Source organism: Amblyomma mixtum, chromosome 8, assembly GCF_055824585.1.
Source record: "Amblyomma mixtum isolate Tamu chromosome 8, ASM5582458v1, whole genome shotgun sequence".
NCBI lineage: Eukaryota > Metazoa > Arthropoda > Arachnida > Ixodida > Ixodidae > Amblyomma > Amblyomma mixtum.
The window spans coordinates 89828290-89840734 of NC_143019.1; the positions used below are offsets into that span (position 1 = coordinate 89828290).

Consider the following 12445-nt stretch of genomic DNA (forward strand, 5'->3'; position numbering starts at 1 on the left):
ATAAATATCAGAGCAAATTTACCCTCCTTTTTGAGATAAGAACACTGTAAGGCAGTGTGGCGACGACAGCCACTCTGGTCATGCTTTGCGAGGGTAACTCCATCATACACCAAATACAAGCTTTTCACCGCCCATCTCTCTTTGAGAATCGTGTATAAGCAGTATGAGTTACAGACCACATAATCTGCCACGATTATTGCTTTGTTCAAGGCTTCGATATCGTAAATTTGCGCATTGAGTTTTCTTTCGGAATCAGGCTGGTGCGAAATAGCTGTCGGCTAAAACCGTAAGCTATACCTGCTTGCGGTGCTTTCGACGCTTTAGATAATGGCTATGAGCGCACAACGAGCAACGCGTTCGCCAAACTCCAGTGTGTGCAAATGCAGCCCGAAGACACATGAAGGGCCTCTATTGGTGTATATGACTCCTATCCAGCTTCGCTTGCTTCGCATAGACATTTCTTTCATGGGCTGCGTAAAAGGGGATCGAATGTGCCTCTTATTCTTGGCTATGGGAGCGACTGTCCCATTGCGTATCAGGGAGTAGTGTGTTGGGCGAAAGTGCAGCTTACAAGATATGGCGGTAGCTCAATCAGGTTGCACGCACGATTGATGCACGCCGTACAGATGTATTTGCTACGGAAAGGCGCAGCATAGACGCCCCTCATGTGTATCATCTACTGCTACAACGCTTCATACTGCAGAGACGAACCACTCTCTTCTGATAGTAGCAGCTGTTTTTCAAGCACTGTATTACCCCTGAACATAGCGCTGTTGTATGGAGGTTGGCATCTGATGGAGTTTCAAAGGAGGTTCATGCGGGACGCCTGCCTTCGTAAAAAAAGATAATCAGTCGCGAAACGAAAGCGAGGCTGCGAAACCGCGAGGCTTGTGTGAGGCGAGCTGCACAAAATTTGTTCACAGAAGGCATGGATAAAAGCTCCTGGCATGTATTAAGAAATCTGTCAACAGATCTGCAATGTAGTCCACTTTAGAAAGAAAGCTCCCATAGTTTTCGCCCGCACCTCAGGCATGAGGAAATACCCGCTTTAATTTTGTATGTCTTCTCCGTCGTTGCACGGGCGCACCTGCTACCAGGAACCTGAGCAGCAGTGGTCAGCTGCCTACTGGTAGAAGTCTGCGGTTATGCGAGAGATTTTGTGGCACATCCCTTGTTAAGCCTACTTGCGGCTTACGGTGAGCTTCCAGATAGCCAGGTCTCGTTATGGGCAGCAGGTGATTGCAATTTTTTCTCAAGGCATTCAACACTGCGACAGTTATTAGCCATGAGGAACCCTTCTCAGCTACGGGCCTAGTAGGAGAACGTTTCGGAAACGCAATAGATATTTATAGTGCAGGGAGGTCTTCATGCTTCTGGAGCAGTCCACATTCAGGATATCGTTCGACTATGTCTTAAAAGGGCACTGATTGTCAAGATTTCCTGAATTTAAAGGGTCCCTGAAAAGGGCGTTTGGGGATGGAAATAAAACGCTTGCATTATGTAGAGTATAGGCCCCCGAGAGGTCATTCTGCGTATAAGACCTCAAAAGCGAGCCGATCATTTACACTATATTTATAAACCTTCGAATTTCTAATTGTATCTAACACACTACTGTAAGCATGTTAAAAAAATTGTAATCTCTCCTCGAAAAGTGCAAAGTTATCCCAGCTAGGAATATGGGGACTATCAACCATATTTAAGCGGCCGTATGACATGTGCACAAAGAATCTCCTTTTACCTTCATAAACCTTCGGATTTCTATTTATATCTAACATACTCCTGTAAGTATGTGAAATAAACCCCATGTAATCTCTTCTCGAACCCCATCCCTCCTCGTCACATCACAGCGGCTGCCCTCCTAGTCGGAGCCCAACGGCCTCGGCCTGGTATAAATGACTCCAGTCGGACCAAGGCCCCACATCAACACCAGGGACATTGCTGCTGAGTAGCTCAGGGATCGGATTGGGAAAAGGTTGGTGTAAAAGTTAACGAACAATGCTTTATCAATCGTCGATTCGCTGATGACACTGTTGCTGAGTAGCTCTGGGGTCGAGTAGCAAAGCGTGACCAGTGATCTGGACAGGCGAAGCAGAACGATGGGTTTTAAAATGAACATGCAAAAAAGTAATGTTCATCAGTCTCGGAAGCAAACAACAATTTACGGCTGGTAAGCAAGCTTTGTAAGTGATAGGGGAATACATCGATATAGGGTAGGTAGGTAGTGCAGATCCGGATCACGCGAGTGAAATAACTAGAAGAAGAATGGGGTGGAGCGAATTATGAGGTACCCGAGATTCATGAATGGGGTTTACCAACAGCCTTGAAGAGAAAATTATAAGCCAGCGGCCTTATCGGCACTTCCCTAAAGGGCAGAAACGTTGGAGGCAACGAAAAGGTTTCACCTTAATTTCAGGAGCACGCGCTGAGCTATGGATTGTAAAATGATAGGTGTGACGTTCAGAGACAAAAAGAGAGCAGAGTAAGTAAAGGAACAAGCACGAGTTAATGACATTCGATTCGAAGTCAAGTACAAGAAATGGGCATGGGTAGGGCACGTAATGCGAAAGCAATATAACCACTGGTCCTTAAGGGTAACGGAGTAGATTCCAAGAGAAGGCAAACGTAGCAGGGGGCGACAGAAAGTTACGTGCGTGGATTAGGTTCAGAAGTTTCCTGGGATACGGTCGCCGCAGCTGGCCCTAAAACGGATTAACTGGAGAGATATGGGAGGTGGCTTTGTTCTGCAGTGGTATTAGGCTGATGATGATGCGGAGTATATAAAAACGATTAACTGCATTATCTTCCAAGAGCTACGATATTTGCGGTTGCATTAACATAAGCATCGCACGCATGCGTGATACATTGCTATGGTTTAGGTTTATGGGGGTTTATCGTCCCAAAGCGACTCAGGCTATGGGGAGCCTTAGTGAAGGGCCCCGGAAATTTCGTCCACCTGGGGTTCTTTAACGTGCACTGACATTGCACAGTAAACGGGCCTCTAGAATTAGATGATGCATTGCATTGACTCACCTAATTGCACTGGTTCACAATAAATTTTTTGAAGTTAGTGCTCGTGTGATTCTTGCCTTTTTCATGTCCTCGTTGTGAGTTGCAGTATAATTATGAAGTGACGCTTTTAAGAGTAAGGGTAGTATTGAAAGAGTAGGGACAAAAAATTTTCGCTTGCATGTTTTATTTTTTTTTGAATGACGAGAAAAACGTTAGAATACGTGGGTTCCCGCGTGGAATTGATCCGAGCCAGGTAAGGAATTTATCATTGTATTTCCTCGCTTGGCGTGATATTTCGCGTTCAGAACCCAAGCGATGGCCGCAGCATTCGTTTTAATAAAGACCCGTGAGGTTTTTAACCAGGACTCGTGAAGTATAAATCTGAAACACGACATATTGGCTGTGTTGTAAGTTTAAATAACTAAAATAGGTCTTCGCGGCAAAAAGGACGAATTTTCAAAATCATGATTTTTCGCTGCTTATAATGGGCTCTGCCTAGACAGCAGATTTGTGTAGTTGCCAAGATGGCCTCAGTTTGAAAATAATGGAAGAAATCAGAGAATTTTATATCAATTTGTGGCTCTTGTCGTAAGCAAACTCTCTACCTTGAAATCTGAAAATAGCACGACGAATTTGAGACCCTTCGTGTAGCGAATGGGCATTTACAACGAATGTGACGTGTGAAATTCGAAATTGTAAATATCTACCTTTATCTCAAACCGAACCGAAATAAAACCGACAAATAGGTAATGAAACAAAAACAAAACGAATGCCAGGTGGCAAAAAAAGGAATGATAACGAGAATGAGGAGATTTTCACGTGGAGAAGAAGAAGAAGAATAATGAAGTAGTTTTTTCGCCAAAATGTTCTTTGTTATTTCACTTCAAATATTCTCCTGTCGTTTTTCAAAATTCACGTTTGGCTCCGATATTTTGTCGTAATCCTATGAAAATTTCCTTATTTATGCCACTATACTTTGGCCAATCCCCCCACGTGGGTATGTGCCATTATAAAGAGGATGAAGAAGAAGAAGAAGAAGAAGAAGGAGTGGTCCCGCCTGTTCTAAGGAGCCGCAATCGGTGCGTCTTTCAGAACATTTATGCTTGCCTTATTGAATGGTAATGATCTCTCAACTACGCTTTTAGATGGAAATGTGGCACGGCTGATATCGTTTTCGTCCTCACAGTGCTGGGGACAGCAGGTAACTACGATGGCGCGTTGACCTTCTTTCAAATGTAAGGCTGAGCAATTCTCGAACCAATGGGTCTGATATAATCGATGGCACTTGACGCTACTTTCGTGTACACCTTTCCCAGTAGACTCGCGGGATTTGTTTCGTTCAGTTTTCAGGTTCGAGAAACGGCTTAGTTGCTGAATGCGACGCAAGCATCTGCTGTGCCATAGTATGTAGGACGTGGACCATGTGATGGTTGTGGTAGTCGTGATGGCATCACTTTGGAGGAACATGTGGATCCCGAATCCTGGGAGGTGCCTATAATGCGCGAGCTCAGCTTTTCCGAGTTGTACTACAAGGCGTGTGACATTTCAACAAGCGAATAGTTTAGAACCTTTTCTGACGTTATGCAATGAAATGTTTTATGCTCGCAACTGTCATTGCCCTTTTTGGTATAAGGGCATGTCGAAGAGTTTTTGAATTTTCACTCCCATCTGCTTTTTGATGGCTGCAGGAATGGTGATCTTGGCCATCATCATCAACAACGTGTCGCTGTGACCTACAGGTAGTTTGGGCCTCAACGCTCGGTATCTAATCTCACTTGCGTGCAGAGGCTTGACGACTAATAGGTTTGGTTTATGTGGGTTTAACGTCCCAATGCGACTCAGGCTAGGAGGGACGCCGTAGTGAAGGGCTCCGGAAATTTCGACCAACTGGGGTCCTTTAACGTGCACTGACATCGCACAGTACACGGGCCTCTAGAATTTCTCCTCCAAAGAAATTCTAGCCGCCGCGGCCGGGATCGAACCCGCGTCTTTTGGGTCAGCAGCCGAGCGCCATAACCAGTGAGCCACCGCGGCGGGGCTGACGACTAATAAATAGCGCCTGGTCTGGATAGCGTGCGCGCGTAGTGGTCTTGGCATCGTGACAGACGCTGAACAGCAAAGATTCAGCGGGAAAACAGGGAAAAGATGAGCGTTAAGCTCTGCTAAAGAATGAAGGATAATATCCAGAGCCAAGGAGTGACCGCCGTAACTGTACTTTACCTTACCCTCTTCCGAAATTGTGAGCCCACTACCGTGGCCAGCTGGAGTAGTCGCCTTTTCACGCTTCCTTGTATTGCTATGCATACAGACTAACAATCCCAAACCAGAACTGCAGTCCACTACATGCAGTCCATCAATTTTTTCGTACTCTGCGCTGTTTCCTCTTTTTTTTTTTGTGAGGAAGCAAAATGGTGCCGTATTCTCCTTTGATTGCTCCTAACAAACGCCAGGCCAGGATACTGCGTTGGCCCTCGTCTTTTCTTATTGCCAGCCCTCGCTGCGCAACGTGACTGCAGATGCTGCACTCTTCAGAGGAGCCACTAACTGAGCCCGAGTGTCACTGGGCAACACTGTCTTTTGAAAGCACATGAACGCGGGTAGTGGTGGCCACGACGATCGTGCAGCTGGGAAGACAGTTGAAGGCTGTCAGAGGAAACCGCTAATTATTGGGCGAACCTGCGTCCTCAACTGAACTGAACTCGGCGGCAGTGATAGCAGCAAGTGCTCTCGACGGTCGGCGAAGATCAGACTACTGGGCGCTCGCGGTCGTAGCGCCCAGTAGTCTGGTAGCTGCACCTTGTATTTGTACAACATCCGGTAGTCTCGATTGATGTGTAGTCAATACGGAAATGAGTGACACCCAATTTTATTTAACGCCGAATGTTTCACCACGCGTGGAGGTGCGGAATACTCGCATAGAGCCACAAAGCGTTTCAGCAGGTCTGCACGTGTGCTGTCTTTTCACGAATGAAGGCCATCGGGAATGGCGGTGGGCGTGAGTAATTAAGCGTAAGGCTCAGCGAATCTTCCACTAGGTCTCTCCAATATAAGCTGCCCTTCTGAAAAGCGATCATGAGTCATATATTAAAGTCGCCACAAGCTCCAGCAGGTCGTTCACGTACGGATGCAGACGCTAGGCTGCGGGCGGGCCCCCATAAGAGGCACTCGAAGGCTTAGACATTGATTCCTCTCGCTGTCGCCTGCGCCATTCAAGAACACTGGCAGTGAGTGTTCATCTCAAACCGATGCTCAGTTTTGTCCCGGTGCAGATCAGCTTCCCGTTCAGTAGCGCGCACGACGTGGTCTTCTCAGCGGCGACGATGACTTTCACTCTGCGGTGCGCGGCTGCTGCCGAGTGCTCTTCGCCAGGCGTAGCACAAACATTAATAGAACTGACGTGTTAGCGCATGCGGCGCAACAACGTACTTCTTTTATCTTTAACACCGTAGCCTCATCATAGCACCGTACCATACCATATATCTGACATCGGGCGGATGATGGTTCTTGGGTCACCCTAAGTCTGGCGCCCACTACCTCCTTTTTCTTACGATAGGCTGCGCGGTGGCATTGGTGACAGGGGGTCGCCTTAAATCTGGCGCCCACTTTATTCCTTTCTTTTAAGTTTCGCGGTAGCTTTGGGGCCAGGCAGGGGGAGAATTGATTGCATCGCCCCAACTCTGGCTTGCTACATTGGATTCTCCTTAGTTCTGTGTTATTTCAGCCACCTCTTCCTATTCAGTTCGAGCCTATCCTAGGATGTGCTGTAGTTCGGGCGTTGCGTTAGCTGTGTCGTCTAGTTACTGTGTCCTTGAGGGTATTGATTAGCGCTAGCAAAATGCAGAGAGGGACGAACACACAGGACACAGGACGTAGCAGCCCCAGCAATAGCTCTTTTGAGGTACTGTGGTACTCGGCTCCGTACGGGCTTCGTAAAACGGCCATCGCAGTAAAATGTACGGTAAAGTCATGGTTTTACAAGCGTGCCTTTTTTGAATTGGCCTTACCATCAAGGACATTTTGGACACGCAACTGAGTTGCGAGTCCTAAATGTCCGAAATGGTCGAAAAGCAAATCATGGTGGAACAATAGCGCAAAGTTAGACAGAGAACACAGAACAAGAATGAGACACTACAAGCGCTGACTCGCAACTGAGTTGCGAGTCAGCGCTTGTAGTGTCTCCTTCTTGTTCTGTGTTCTCTGTCTACGTTTGCGCTATTGTTCCACCATGATTTGCTTTTCGACCCATGCAGCTACGGTCTGGCGACTACGCCGAAAATCTTAGAAGAGCTGCGAGCCACCCGACCATGTGAGTTATACACCATTTTTACAAAAAAAAAAAAGACATGACTTAAGTAATGACGAGACACCCTGTGTGGTTTTGTGCCGCTGACGGCCCGGAAAAAGACACGGGACACTGCTTTCCGGACCGCGGAGCCTGAAGCGATTTGTACAAGCTCCTGAAGAAGCTCTCCTAAACACTGTTAATTTCATGTACCGTTGCATGTATGCTCGCTAAAAATCAAACGCAGCAGGGAAAATCTGCCGGGATGTTACTTTCTTCAAGTGACGTCCGTCCGAGGAGACAGGACTTTGACTAATGCCCAAAGCTGAGCCTGACATTTTGTCTTTCCTGGGAGCAACATCGGGTCTCTGATGATTTTTTAATCGTTCCTCACACCGCGTTTCTCCTCCGATAAATTAGCTGTAAGCAAGCAAAAGATGGGATAAGAAAGTAATGCTTGATCTTGGCCTTGCCAGCGCATAAAAGCGCTGGTTTTATAGACCTAAGTCGAGACACCTGTCGCGCCCACTATCGAAAACTAGTGCAAAAAAATGCAAGATTTTGCAACGCGCCATACCTTCGAAGCGTGTTCTTGCCACAAATATGGTGGAAATTTGTCGAGTACGATTCCTCATGTTGCCACCAGGTCTGATCCGTGTCTGCACCTCGCAGTATGCAGCACGCGTCCGCTTTGATGTTTTCGCTACGCTAACGAAGCCAATTCGCAGTGTGCGGAGCGGATGTTATTCATGAGCGTACGGTAGTTACAAAAACAGCCGCGGCGGCTTTTTTTAGCGTTGGATAAGCATACTGCTACACATCAGCAGCGTATAGACAGCCTAGCCACAGCAGGTTAGGCGCTTGAAAACGTTAGGGAAATGCTTAGCATGTTTATTCAGCGCTTTCATTGCGTCACTTTCAACTAGGATCGCGATGTCTCAGCCACTGCTGTCACTCACATAACGAAAACCTGCTGCGCAGTTGCCTATTCAAGAAATGTTTTCTTCTATCAGAGTCAGCAGGTGCCCTATTAGTTTAAAGCAACGGTAGTATCGGAACCTCGATCTAGAGGAAAAGGCTTTGGCGTTGTAACATAAACCTCACGTCCACGTACTGGCAAAGGAGACTGTTGTCGTGCTCTGCTCAGGCCATGAGCTGAATATGACCGCCTGAGAGCTAGCTTTGTGCACAATGCGCGCCACATCTGTAGCCATGTTAACCACGTAGGTCTGAGTCGCAGCAGCCATGGGGATCATAGACAGGACGATATAGAGAAGGGCGGTATGTATTGTTATGCTATTAATGTAATGTAAGTTGTAGCCACGGTCGCGCCTTGAAGGATAAGAGGAGCCGGATGCTACCTTCGCTGGCACTTTGCCGTGGTGGACAGCGTAACTTTTAGAGCTTTTTTTTTGCGGCACATAACTCTCACCAGATATTTTGAACGCAGGTGATTTAGCCTCTTTGGCCAGGCCGACATGGCGGCGAAAACTTTGCGTGCGTTTCCGGACATTCCTTCACCGGCGGCGGTTGTCAAGCGCGACCCGTGTGCGCCACCCACGCCTTGCCCTTCCCCCACAGGTGGACCCGCACATCGGCCGCCTGCGCTTCCTGGTCGAGGTAAGTTTTCAGAATGGCTGCAGAAGCACCCAAAATGGCGACCAGTGTCTTCCCAGATCTTAAAACATGTGGTTTTACCGCTTTAATGCAGAAATGTGTCCTAGGGTTTGCAAGCCAAAATTTGACAAGGTAAGTTGGGCGAGTTGGGACCGATATTCCATGACTACAGCGCAACGAACAGCACAAGAAGGAGGACACCGGCAGGGACACAAAACAGCGCTGTTGCAGCGTTGTATTCCTGCCTGTGTCCTTCTTGTCCCGTTCGTTGCGCTGTAGTCATGGAATATCGGGCCAAAATTTCACCGCACCACTTTCGCGGTGACACCTTTCCGTCCGCGTGGTGGAGCTCACGAAGGGCTCCGAGTTAGGAGGCATGTACGCGGTGCTCGAGAGAATGAACCATCTATCAATAGCATTGGAAAGTGTGGTTGGTTTATCAACCACGCAAAATCAATCACACTAGTAGTGCAAAGTCTTCCGCGATAGCGCCGAATGAGAGCATACCACTCGCTTAATGGCCAACTCCAGCGTTTTTTTCAACCTTTTATGATTTTGACCACGATTACAATGTCACTCAGGTACTCGAAGGAGGGCTCTTAGCATACTGTGGGGCCATACGATGTAAAAGTAATGATCGTGTTACGCGGGAAATCATACAGGCCAACAACAGAGGCTGCGTGGGTTACTGTTTGATGATGCGTGTTAGAATGTTTTTTTTTATTCTTTATAGTTTTGCCGTGTCATTTAACTGCTTTGTTGAAGCGCATAAATATCTTTTTATTTTTTCTTTCTTTCTTAACATCCGTTACGCTTTTTTCAGTTTTATCTCCATTTTGATACCTAAATCTGCCACAACAGGCCTTGAGGTCTAGCTAAACTGCCATTTGAAAGCTTTTTTTGTTTCCGCCATAAAATTAGATTTCAGGAAAATAAGTCACTAAAGATAGTGCTTTAACTGCAACAAGCTTCAGCACGCCCTGGGCGTCGATGACAGAAAATAAATTTAAAGGATCTTCAGTTCACTTGGCCCCAACATTATTTCTCTGTTCTCTAGTCACGTAATCTATTCCGATGTAGCATATTTCCGGGGCACACACATCGATCCTATGTCTAGGCTGTGTGTGTCTTGTTTCTTCCGCTACCCCACATGTCTGCGCGGTGAACTAAAAAGAAGCCTAATGCGAAGACGCGAGCTTTCGGACTAGCTGGAGAATTATAAGAACTTAAAAAAGGTACCTGTGAACATAAAGACGTAAAAGAAAAAGGTTACTGATATAAACGAGTGAGGGCAATGTGGTATAATACTTCAGTCCTGCAGCCCAAAAAGAGATTCACATGCAACTTTCAGGGTTCTTCTGCTCGCCAGCCAGCTTGCAATATGCCGAGATTGTGCAACATGCCCTTTTCAATGACGCGTGTCACTTCATGTACGGCAGAAGCAAGAGTGATATACCACGTGACCTCCAGTGAGGCTGCATTGCTGAGCCACTTCCCAGCAGCACCTGCTGTGGAGGCAGAGGAAGGGGCTAATATTTTTATCTAGAGGAATGCCAGTGCGTACTTTAAATACTTGGCCCTCCTGCTTGGCGACAACATTACAGGGCACCGCAAGAGCGGTGAGCCACGTAACGACGAGTGGACCGTGGACGAGTCGTATACGCAGCCTTTGCTCCCGAGAGTATGGCAGGAATTAGTTCTCAGTGCAGTCATCTCTTCGAGGTTGGTCAGTTTCAGAGTCTACGGCACTCAGTTGTACGATGCACAGACTCTGCGACAACCCGTGTGACCAACAAAGGATTCTCTGCTGCAAACCACCTCTCGTGAGGACGAACTAGGGGACGTGGAAAGTTGAACATGCGGATGCCTTTACTCGTGGCGCAAGTAGAGTTGTGTATAAGATTCCCCCAAAACGCAAAGACAGGACACGATATGAGCGGCAGAAATTAATAAAATTACCTATTCACAATGGGAAATATGGTTGTATATGTGTTGCGTCTCTGTGTGTAATGTGAACACTGCCTAACTCGGAGACAGATAGCATAAAGCATGATATGCGTGTTGTATCTCGGGGAAAAAAAAACAGGGAGAGAATTAAGGAAATGCTAGTGCAGGTGTCTCAGGGAAAAGTATTGAAGCCGCGTGTATTTGGGCGATGTCTGGGCAGTGTTGGTCATAGTAAAGCAGAGTTGAAGCGCAGCGCTTGTTCATGTTGACCACCTTTTTCCTATGTCTGTGTCTATAGGTGTAGGATCTTAGTAAGCGTGAACTCCTGCGTAATTTCTGAGCCTCATGATTAACAGTGAGGTAGACCTTGCTTGTTTTTACACGTGTTACGTGCCGATAACTCTGTGCCAGCATTCTTTAGTTCCTCTGGCGGATTCTGTCTTTCTTCAATATAGTTCAGCTCAGTTCAGTTTATTACCTTAAAAGCCCCCCGTAGGGGTATTATATAAGGGGTGGTTTCTTATAAATACAGTGTAAAGGCGAAGACGAACATTCTGTGCAGCGGCGGCAGTGCCATCGCTGCGCGTGCTTTGGCCTCCTCCACGCACGCCTGCTCCATCAAATGTAAGACGGAGGTTTATTAAAGGCACTGGGACTTTATTAAAGGAGCAAAGCCGCAACAGTCAGCGGTCAGCCAAAGCGAGCCGAAAGCACGCGCAGCGATGGCACTGCCGCCGCTGCACAGAATGTTCGTCTTCGTCTTTACAACAGCAAGGATCATGGTAAATAATTATTTAAAAAAAATGGTCAGATACAAATTGCAAAAATTAGCAAGGCTGTGCTCGTGTTCGTTTTTTTCCTCTTATGTCCTGTCCAGAGCGCATTTACTTGAAATCATCGTTCACGAACTCGCCAAACAGTCGGCGCTACCGATTACACAGCCGTGATTTCGTATTTGCATCCTCCTCTTCCTGAGGGGCAAAACAATCTTATTTATAAAAATTGCTTCTGGCACCTGGGTAAGCTACGACGCTCCCCGCACATCGCAAGTGCGCTGGGCAAATACCGATCCACGTGCTTCGTTTCCAACGCATATCAAACACACCCGTAAGTCGTCGTCCGACTCCCGCAGAACTTTCGCGTTCACTTCGCGACCTTGGTATTTGTATTAATAGTTACATGGTGAACTTCTGTCGGTGTAACCATCGAAGAAGTACAGTATGCCATAACCGATGACTACCACGGATGCATTCATGTTGCCTTCGTCATTTGTGAACATAAAAGCAGGATATGCCTGCTGGATGCTGGTGAAGCTGCCATAGATATTCCGACATTCTAATAAAATATATCTGCCTCTTCAGACTGATCCCACACTGCACAAAACACTCTGCATTTACTCTGCATTTACAGGAAATAACAGGCTCTTCTTTCCTTGACGCTTTCTCATGATTTGCTACTCTTTATTAGAAACTTGTGACAATTGTAAAAACAAAACCGGCGTAGAAAAAGTTAACATATTATCAACACTTTCATCCAAAAGCTAATAGTTTGCTAATGATAGCTTTCAGATATGACAGTGCTGCCTCCCTC

At 46.7% G+C, this 12445-nt stretch overlaps 1 protein-coding gene across 1 annotated transcript in view; it reads left to right on the plus strand.

Moving 5' to 3' along the window:
* Positions 1-12445, plus strand: part of LOC149333448 (cytochrome P450 2U1-like) — a 447818-nt gene that overhangs the window by 176991 nt on the left and 258382 nt on the right. The window lies entirely within an intron of this gene.